At 40.2% G+C, this 10,406-nt stretch overlaps 1 protein-coding gene across 7 annotated transcripts in view; it reads left to right on the forward strand.

The window, feature by feature from the left end:
• Nucleotides 1–10,406, forward strand: part of DENND5B (DENN domain containing 5B) — a 175,763-nt gene that overhangs the window by 25,357 nt on the left and 140,000 nt on the right. The gene's annotated exons all lie outside the window — the stretch shown is intronic.

Consider the following 10,406-nt stretch of genomic DNA (forward strand, 5'->3'; position numbering starts at 1 on the left):
CTAAAAGGTACGAGTTTCTTTCTATTTTCTCAGAGATTTCTTGAAATCATTTAATATGTAGATCAAGGGAGATCATAAATGATCCTTTTATATTTTAAAATTAACTTCTTTACTTCAGATCATAGATACTAGGATTATTATTTAGCATTCAGAACCAGGAGTTCTGAAAATTGGTGGTAAATTTAGGTAGAAGCTCATGAGACCGCTTTTTCACTGAATAGTAATTTGAGATTCACCTAGTTATTCCCACTTTATATTTGAGAAGAAACTTTGCACCGTTAGGAATGTCTTCAGTGTTCAAATCTGATTCTCTTTCATTAGCTCCCTGTTCACTTGGGAAGAGAACCCTCTTTTTTTTTAAAAGGAGGTTGGCAGTTTGTGTTCATACCAACTGCCGAGATTTTTTTTTTTTCCGTAACTGAATGATAGATTAAGATTTTAAAAACAGAGTGGGGTCAGTTTTTCCTTTTTTGCAGTCTTACATTGTCACAGTAGTATTGGAAGAGTAGGGCCGGTTTGTGTCACAGATTTTTATGATACGGATTTTAATGTGTAAGTCTGATCTTCCTTTGGTTCCTCTTCTTTTAGCTTTTGGCTCCTTTGTCTGCTCTGGTTTTACAAGATGAAGAAACATAATGGCTTTATTGGGGTCAGTGCTTCCCAGAAACCTGGCTGACTGTATTTGCCACCTTTTAAACAAAGGATTTGAAGGCCTTGCAGGCTGCCCATCTGTCTTAGGAAGCTTTGTGTGGCTAATGTGCAAAAAGGAGTTTTACTCAGAGGCAGAAGGAAGCCTTTTCTAGATAAGTATTCTGAATTTGTAAACAAAACAAAACAAAACACAAAACACACACACGCGCACACACACACACACACTTTCTAGGTAAATGCTTACAGTGGTATTTAGTTTTGTGCTGTACTACACATCACCTGACTGTCCCCATGTATTAGGAAGAGACGAGTTGGACGGAATTAGAAGTCTTGTCACTGAAGTAATTAAATTAAGGTATTACAGAGCAGCTTTTTTAGAGTAGAAAGGAAGGAGCTGGGAATTGGTCCATCAGTTGCTAGGTCAGAGATTGTGGCAACTCAGAATGGACAGTGAGATATGATCAGTTTCTTCTTATAAAATCGCTATCATTATCTAGATCATACACCACAAGCCATTTATTTATTGAAAATTAAATCTGCCCTTTGGGGAGTAATTCTGTAATAGAAAATGTGTGCACTTTTTACCTGTGGGTATTTAATTTACCATTTTTATTTATCAGGTAGACTTTTGGGTACTAAGGAGGTGGGGCTGGCTCTGTGTATTAACATTATTTCTAAGCACCTCTCTCTGTCCTCTAGACTTGAAGTTACTTGAACAAAACCATTTAGCATAGTAGTTAAGAGCAGGGTTCTGGAGTTTCTAAAGTGCCTCAGATTGCTCTGGCTGGTATTGCTCAGTGGATAGAGCATTGGCCTGCGGACTGAAGGGTCCCGGGCTCAATTCTGGCCAAGGGCACATGCCTGGGTTGCGGGCTCGGGATGTGCAGGAGGCAGCCAATCAATGATTCTCTATCTCTCCCTCTCCCTTCCTCTCTGAAATCAATAAAGAAATACATAGGGGGAAAAAAGTGCCTCAGATTAAATCTGCCACTTTCCAGTTTTGCCTTTTAAACTTTCTAAGCCTTAGCTTATCATCTCTGAAGGAGGGATGCATTTAACTTGTGAAGTTGCTGGATTGATAAATGAGAGAATATGCAGTATCTGGGGTACATAGGAAACAATAAATATAACCTATTGTTCACCTTTCTAACCTCTCAGCCACGCACATAATAGATGCTCATGGTATAGAGTTTGAACAGGAAAACTTCCAGAATATGTAGCCATTATCAATATAGCTGATAAGTATATTGAAAAGAAAAAGAAAGCGCCTATGTGTTTGATATTTGTGACTCAGTTTGACTGCAGTCACTACACTCTGGAGGTCCTATCAGGTCCTATCATAGGCCTGACCAATATGAGACACTCCATTACATGTTCGAATAAATTGTTGATTTTTCATTCCCCTTTGAAATGGCAACTTTTTCTGTTTGTCTCTTTAACTTTTCCTAAACAAATCGGAGTTTTAGGTATCCTTTTTTGAAAACTGAAGCTATAAATGTAGGAAGTTAGATATTGGCTAATCAGATTTCAAAATGATGATTTTTTTTGTTTTTGTTTTGTTCTTGATTTTAAAATAGCATAATGTCAGGTAAGCCTCTTTTCTTAGAGATAAACTGGGACAGATATATGGAGCAGAAATTGTTTATTTGCGTATACCTGGAATTGGGATATATTTCCTTGCTGTTTCTCTTTTGCCTAATGTGGGTAAGGAAATGCTTTGCTATGCTTTACATTGTTTTGTTTTGTGTATTTTTTTCCCCCTGAGACTCTTATATTAGTGTGTAACAACTGTATATTTGTTACCCAGGTGAGGTCTATGAATATAGTTCCTTTTTGGTAACTGATCTCTTTATTTTATCCTTTGCACATAGAATTCTCTTTTCAAGTCCCTAAACATTACTGCGGTCTTGACAAAAGGTTTCAGCTAATTTCCTATTCCACTTTCTTATGGGAATATATTCCCTCTAGTTCTAGTAATTTCTTCTAGTCTTTGCTAGATGAGATGGGTTTTCTTTTCTGTTTTTGTGGTGAAGGAAGGGGCTGTTACTAAATTTTAAATAGAGTGGATAGAGAAAGTGGTCTTGGAACAAAGGTTTAAAGGAAGTAGGAAAGTTAGCCAAGTAGATATTCAGGATAAGTGCCTTCCAGGCTAAGAGAACAGACTGGACAAAAGCCTTCAGTGGGGCATCCGTGGTAGTCTGATGACTTAAACCCTAAGGGGGAAAGGGGTGGGGTGGCGCAGCGGAGAATAACCCCAGGGGAGGGCAGAAGAGTCACAGGGGCCAGATCATAAAAGGGCCTTGTAGTATTGAAAGGGTTTTGGTTTTGACTCTGAGGGAGATGGGGAGCCATTTCAGGGTTTGAACAGAGGCGAGACCGCTGACTTAGCTCTACAAGGGTCATTTGGCAGCTGTGTGAAGACTAAATTGGTAGGGTAAAAGGGTAGAAGCAGGGAGATCCGTAAGGAAGCTTGCAGTAATCTAGGTCAGAGATTGTGGCAACTCAGAATGGACAGTGAGATATGATCAGTTTCTGGATATATTTGGAAAATTGAAGCAATAGGATTTTATTACCAAATGTGGAATGTGAGAGCAAGGTGGGGGGATTGGAATTGAGCACAACTACAAATGGAGTTGTGTCAGTTTCAATAGGGAAGACAGGTTGGAGGGAGGGTGGTGTAGAATTCAGTTTTGGACATGCTGAGTTTGAGGTGCCTAGTAGATATCATAGTAAAGAAAGTGACTAGATAGTGGAATCTAATGAACCAAATAAACTGATGATCAAAAATAGACCCAGAGTCATAGAAGCATGAACAGACTGTTGAACTTCAGAGACAAGATAGGGGAAGGTGGGTGGGAAGAGATCAACCAGTGAACTTGTATGCTTATATGCATAACCTGTGAACACAGACAGTGGGATGGTGAGGGCCTGGGGAGGAGGGGCAAGGATAGGAGTGGGCTGGAAGAGGTTAATGGGGGGGAAAAGGAGGACCTATGTAATACTTTAAACAATAAAGATTAAAAAAAAGTGATTAGATGTATGACTTTGGAGTTAGGAGAAAAGACAGCAGGAATTAAAAATCAGACATTTTTTAAGTTCTTAAGACTGGATAAGATCACCAAGGGAGAGAATGTAGATGGAGAAGAGGAAAAGGGCCAAATATGGCTCATAAATACTCTACAGACTGGTCAATAAAGACATTTAACACATTTTAGAGGAAACATTATGAGTATTTTGTAAGGAAAATACTAAAGAAGGAGGGCAGCAACACTCAGAGTATCTCTTTTCTTCCCCTTTTCCTTCCCTTATATAATTCTTAGAATTTTTCATTTGGTAGTAAACTCAAGATCAGAGTGATCACACACCTGGCCCTTTTCCTGGTGGATTCACATCTCTTGATTTTGTTCCTTCACTATTTCATTGAAGTTCTTTTTCTTTTTTTAAATTAACATTTTTTAAAAATTTATAGACGAGAGAAAGAAACATCGATTTTTGTTGTTCCACTTATTTATGCATTCATTGGTTGATTCCTTTTTTTATATAGTTTTATTGATCTCAGAGAGAGGAAGAGAGAGGGAGAGAGAGAAACATCAATGATGAGAGAAAATCACTGATTGGCTACTTCCTGACGCCCCCTACTGGGGATTGAGCCCACAACCCGGCATGTGCCCTGACCGGAAATCAAACCCTGAGCTCCTGGTTCATGGGTCCATGTTCAACCACTGAGCCATACCTGCCAGCATTGGTTGAGCCTTGTATGTGCTCTGACTAGGGATCCAACCCTCAACCTTGCATATCAGAACAACACTCTAACCCACTGAGCTATCTGGCCAGGGCTTGAAGTGCTTAATTCCTTGATTAAACTTCAAGTATATATTTGCTAAACAGGTATTAGTAAGTACTATCAGAGTCTTACATTTCCATTTCCCTTTTATTAAGCTGAACATTGAAACAAAATATAGGCAGAAAGATATTCTTACTGCTAATAATATATTAATATTATGAATTTTGAAAATGACTAGTTGTTGAACATACTAGGCTTTAAAATATTTTTTTTGTGTGTTTTTTTTTTCTCTCATTGCCTGAGATAATTCCAAAATATTTGTGTTTTAGCAACATTATATGCGTAAGCAATACATCATAATGAATGATAGGAGGTAGCTTATCTAGTTGATGGAAAATCCTTGCTGGTACTTTCAATTAGATTAATGGAGCTGATTCTGAGCTGTAATGTGGTTTAGGAGAGTATGACCTCCTTTCTCTTCTCTTCTTCCATGCTGTGTCCCCAATTCCTAGACTTGTCTTTGAATTTGATATGTTGAGGGAAAGTAACTTATGGAGAGTAGCTTCATTTGTTATCAGTTAATTTCCTCTACTAATGGAAAAGTTTGCCTAAAATAGGTTGGAGACTGATTTTCCCCCCCTTCCTTCAGTAATAAGGATTATCAATGCTGGGATGGTAGAAAGTTTGCTTTTCATTTTTCACCTGTGGTTAAAGCTTTTGTTTCAAGTGGCATTTACTATTGAATTAAGGTGCATTTGGTGATTGAATGACTAATATTTGAAAGGACATCCATACTTTTCTCCTCTCCATACAGATAATGCTTCAATAATGCTGAATAAATTGGCAATCCGAAGAGTCTTAAATCACTCCTTAGGAGGGATGAAATTGTGTTAGTTGCATTTGTTAATAAAAAAAAATCAATATCAGACTGTATTTATGAGGTTTCCATTTTGAAGAACTAGAGTTTCAAATACTAAAATAAACTTCCAATTGCTAAATGGATGCGTAGTCAATTCCTAGTTATTAGATTGATTTGTGTTTGGATTTTACTGCTATAATTAAGCCAATTCTTTAGAGGCAGTGAGTTGATTTAGAGTACTCTGCAAAATGTATTTTTCTCCATCAGTATGAGTAGTTATCTTGTTTTATTGATGGAGTATTGGGTTCAGAGAAGTTTTATTAATTTTAATTTAAAAAATATTCTTTATTGTTGAGAGTATTACAGATGTCTACCTTTTTTCCCCCCCATTGCTCCCCTCCACCCGATTCCTGCCCTGCCCCAGGTCTTCACTGCCCTATTGTCTGTGTCCATAGGTAGTGCATATCTATAATAATAAAAGCATAATATGCTAATTAGACCAGACGTACTTCCGGACGACCTTCTGGACAAAGCCGGGGCATCAAGGGAAGCCCAGTCTCAGGTGCCTGCCGGTGGCCAGAGGGAAGCCCAGATTCTGGGTGCCAGAGGGAAGCCGGTGCCGGCAGCCGGAGGAAGGAAGGCCTACTCTTGCACAAATTTCGTTCATTGGGCCTCTAGTATGCATATAAGTTCTTTGATTAATTTCTTCCCTTCCCTCTCCCCTTCCCTCTGAGATTTGTCAGTCTATTCCATGTTTCCATACCTCTGGTTTTATTTTATTCATCAGTTTATTTTGTTCATTAGTGTCTTTAATTATTTATTTTGGTTTTTAGATTCAATTATTGATAGATATGTATTTATTGCCATTTTATTGCTCATACTTTTGTTGTTCTTCCTCCTCCTCTTTTTCTTCTTCCTCCTGTTAAAGAATATGCTTCAACATTTCATCTACTAGTAATACTGGTTTGGTGGTGATGAACTCCTTTAGCTTATTCTTGTCTGTGAAGTTCTTTATCTAACCTTCAATTCTAAATGATAGCTTTGCTGGGTAGAGTAATCTTGATAAGAGGTCCTTGCTATTCATCACTTTGAATATTTATTGTCATTCCCTGCAAAGTTTCTGTTGAGAAATCAGCTAACAATCCTCTGGGTGCTCCCTTATAGGTAACTAACTGCTTTTCTCTTGCTGCTTTTAAGATTCTCTCTTTGTCTTTAACCTTTGGCATTTTAATTATGATGTGTCTTGGTGTGGGCCTCTTTGAGTTCCTCTTGTTTGGGACATTGCACTTCCTGGACTTGTAAGCCTATTTCTGTCACCAGGTAGGGGAAATTTTCTGTCATTATTTCTTCAAATAGGTTTTCAATATCTTGCTCTCTCTCTTCTCCTTCTGGCACCCACATAATGTGAATGTTGGTACACTTGAAGTTGTCTCAGAGGCTCCTTACAATATCTTCATATTTTGAATTCTTTTTTTCTTTTTGCTCTTCCGGTTGGGTGTTTTTTGCTTCTTTATATTCCAAATAGTTAATTTGATTCTCAGAATCCTCTACTGTTGAATTCCTGTAAATTATTCTTTATTTCATTTAGTGTATGCTTAATTTCTGACTGGTCCTTTTTCATGTCTTTGAAATTCTCACTAAAATCCTTGAAATTCTCACTAAGTCCCTTAAAGCTCTCATTAAGATCCTTGAACATCCTTATAACCATTGTTTTGAACTCTGTATCTAAGAGTTTGTTTACTTTCATTTCATTTAGTTCTTTTTTAGAAGATTTCTCTTTCATTTGTGACATATTTCTTTGTCTTTGCATTTTGGCTGCTTCCCTGTGTTGTTTCTGTGTTTTAAGTAGAGCTGCTATGTCTCCTGGAATTCATAGAGTGTAGTAGGTGTCCTGTAGGGCCCAGTGGCTCAGCCTCCTCAGTCACCTGAGCTGGGCATTCTAGGTGCTCCCCTGTGTGGGTTATGTACACAGTCTTGTTGTAGTTGAGCCTTGATTGCTGTTGGCGTCACTGGGAGGAATTGACTTACAGGCCAATTGGCTGTGAAGACCAGCTGTGACTACAGTGGGAGAACTGCTGTGGAGGAGATACCACTATGGTGTCTTGCATCAGTGGGGCTTTGGTGCTCACTGAGTCTTCCCCTTGAGGGTGTCACTTGTGGATATGTAGAGTTGTAATCTGGTGTGGTCTGAAGCTGTACCCCAGGTGCACTGCTTCTGGGGACTCTGTCACTGCCTGGGGCCACCTGGCAGGAGCTAAAGACTGATTTGCAGGTGGCTGCTATTTGTTTTGAGCATGGAAATGTCAAGCTAGGCCAAGCTGTGAAGCAAGACAGGCTGCTGCTAGTGCCGGATATTGGGCCTGATATTGATAAGTATGGGGCATGCTTACTCCAGCTGCTGCTTGTTTGAGAGATTTTAGGAAAGTCTGAAGCCTGAGCCAGGACAGGCCATTCTAATGGAGAAGCTGCTGCAAACAGCTTAGGTGGGGCTGCAAGTTGGGTGGGGCTGCAAGTTGGGTGGGGTGGGGTCTCAGGGAATCACTAAGGTGGAGCAAACAGTTTGAACCAGGCTGATGGAAACTCAAATATGGCTGCCAGTCAGCTCTGCCAAGGAGGAGGTCTTAGCATAGGAACAATGATCCCTGAAAGCACCCCTATCTGGGAGAAAGCTGCCCCCAAGTTCTTGCTCTGATGCCAGACAATCTAGATCCTGTCCCCCCAAGCTCCTGCCTCAATGCTAGAGCTCAGAGGGATTGAGTCCATGTAAGTTTGTGCACTGGCCCTTTAAGAGGAATTGCCTTGGTCTCCAGCAGCCTCTGTGTCACTCGGCCACAATCCCCACTGGTTTTTACACCCCAAAGTTATGGGGATGTCTCTTCCCAGTTCTGGAACCCTGGGTTGAGGGTCTGGTATAGGGCTGGGACCCCTTACTCCTCACGGGAGGCCTCCATAGCTTAGATATCCCTCCTGATTAAAACAACGCCACACACGGGTGTTGGACCAACCCATTCCACGCCTCTGCCCCTCCTACCAGTCTCAGTATGCTTTCTTTTTTACTCCTCTAGTTGTAGGACTTCCATTCAGCCCAATTTCAGGTGGTTCTGAATGATGGTTGTTCTGTATTTTAGTTATAATTTTGATGTGGTTGTGGAAGGTGGCGAGTACCCTCATTTACCTATGCTGCCATCTTGGGTCTCTGGGTTCAGACAAGTTTTAATGAGAGCCCCAATTTTATTTGTAAGTCAGAGTAAACCTTGTAAATAAAAGTTGTGACATTTGGTACAAATTAAAAGACTAGAAAAGTAAGTTATTTGGATCTCACATCTAAATTTTAGGAGTTCAGGGAAAAGTCTTTGGACCCCAGAGGTCTATAAGTCTTCATATATTAGAAACCTGGGGTTCAGTTTTTGTAGTTTGCTGTTTTTCGTTTTCACTGCAGTAATCTTCGGTGGGGAAACTGAGAGCTCATGTTACTGTGAAGTGTCACCAGTGCAGTTGCCTTCAGCTCTAAGCCCAAGAGAAAGAAAGGAGGCAGGGGAGCTTTGATCCATATCGGAACATGACATATAAGAAAATTTAGAAAAGTCCTCTATGAGGAATTACTGAAAAGAACAGTAAAATGTTGTGCTCTGTGACATACTTCCCCATTACTTTAAAATGGGCTCTGTGTTCAGTATGGCGAGAGCTAGATTATCGTGACAGTGAGCTCCTAAGTCTAGTCTATGTGGTTGGTATTGTTTGGGGGTTGGTAGACGTAAGAGCAGCTTCCCCCTGCACTGCTTTTGATGTGGCAGAAGTGGTGAGCATCTCTCTGGTTTTAACAAATTACAGATTGTTCCCACCCTTTCAGCTCTTTTTCTCATTTCTCCTTTTCCCTAAATACCTGAAATGTCGTAGGTGGTAGATTTTTTCGCTTTCATAATTTTTTTTCCCCATTACTAAACTTCCTTATTCTGCCTAAGCCTTGAATTTGTACTTCTACTTTTATTTTAAAAAATAACATAATTGTATTTTTAAAATGATTGTAAATATATCATGTGATTTTGTGGAGAATTCAAGCAGTACAGGAAAACATAAAAAGTAAAAATGGCCGTAGCCAGTTTGGCTCACTGGATGGAGCGTCAGCCTGGGGACTGAAGGGTCCCGGGTTCGATTCCGGTCAAGGGCATGTACCATGGTTGCGGGCACGTCCCCAGTGTGGGGTGTGCAGGCGGTAGCTGATCGATGCTTCTCTCTCATCGATGTTTCTAACTCTCTATCCCTCTCCCTTCCTTGCTGTAAAAAATCAATAAAATATATATTAAAAAACAAAAAAGAAGTAAAAATGAACAGCAACCCAAGTGTTGAGATGTAACTACTGATGCATTTTAATGGACATCATCTCTCTATTATCTATAATAATAAAAGCATAATATGCAAATTGACCAAACGGCCGAACAGTGGAATGACTGTTTGGACCACCACACTATGACACCCACTGGTGCCAGCCCAGCCAAGGTGAGTGTGATGCAATTGGTGGGGGTCCCCACCATCGCCCCATGATTGCCCCGCAGAGGGAGGCCTAGTCCACTGGCCAGTGGGGCAATCAATTGGGAGGCTCCATGAGCGCCCTGTAGAGGGAGGCCCAGGCCACACACCAGCAGGCTGCAGTGGGTGGGCGGGGCCTCCCTCTGCGGGGCTATCAATTATGGAGCTCCCAGGCTGCGAGAGGGTGCGGGCCGGGGTGAGGGACACACCCCCCCCCTCCCCCAGTGCACGAATTTTGTGCACCGGGCCTCTAGTATATACGTAAAGATACAACATATTATAGGTAACTTATTTATTTAATATGTAATAAGTAACTTGAAAATATATTATTTAAATATTTTAACTTAAATCACAATAATTATAATATGATTTCAGTATATACAAATACTGTCTTAAACTTCTAAACCTAAATATAGTTTTGAGATGATTTCATTTTAGATGTGTGTTATCTTTTTTTTTTTTTAAACATATTTTATTGATTTTTTACAGAGAGGAAGGGAGAGAGATAGAGAGTTAGAAACATCGATGAGCTGCCTCCTGCACATCTCCTACTGGGGATGTGCCCGCAACCCAGGTACATGCCCC

Source organism: Myotis myotis, unplaced genomic scaffold (genome assembly GCF_014108235.1).
Source record: "Myotis myotis isolate mMyoMyo1 unplaced genomic scaffold, mMyoMyo1.p scaffold_m19_p_3, whole genome shotgun sequence".
Taxonomy (NCBI): Eukaryota; Metazoa; Chordata; class Mammalia; order Chiroptera; family Vespertilionidae; genus Myotis; species Myotis myotis.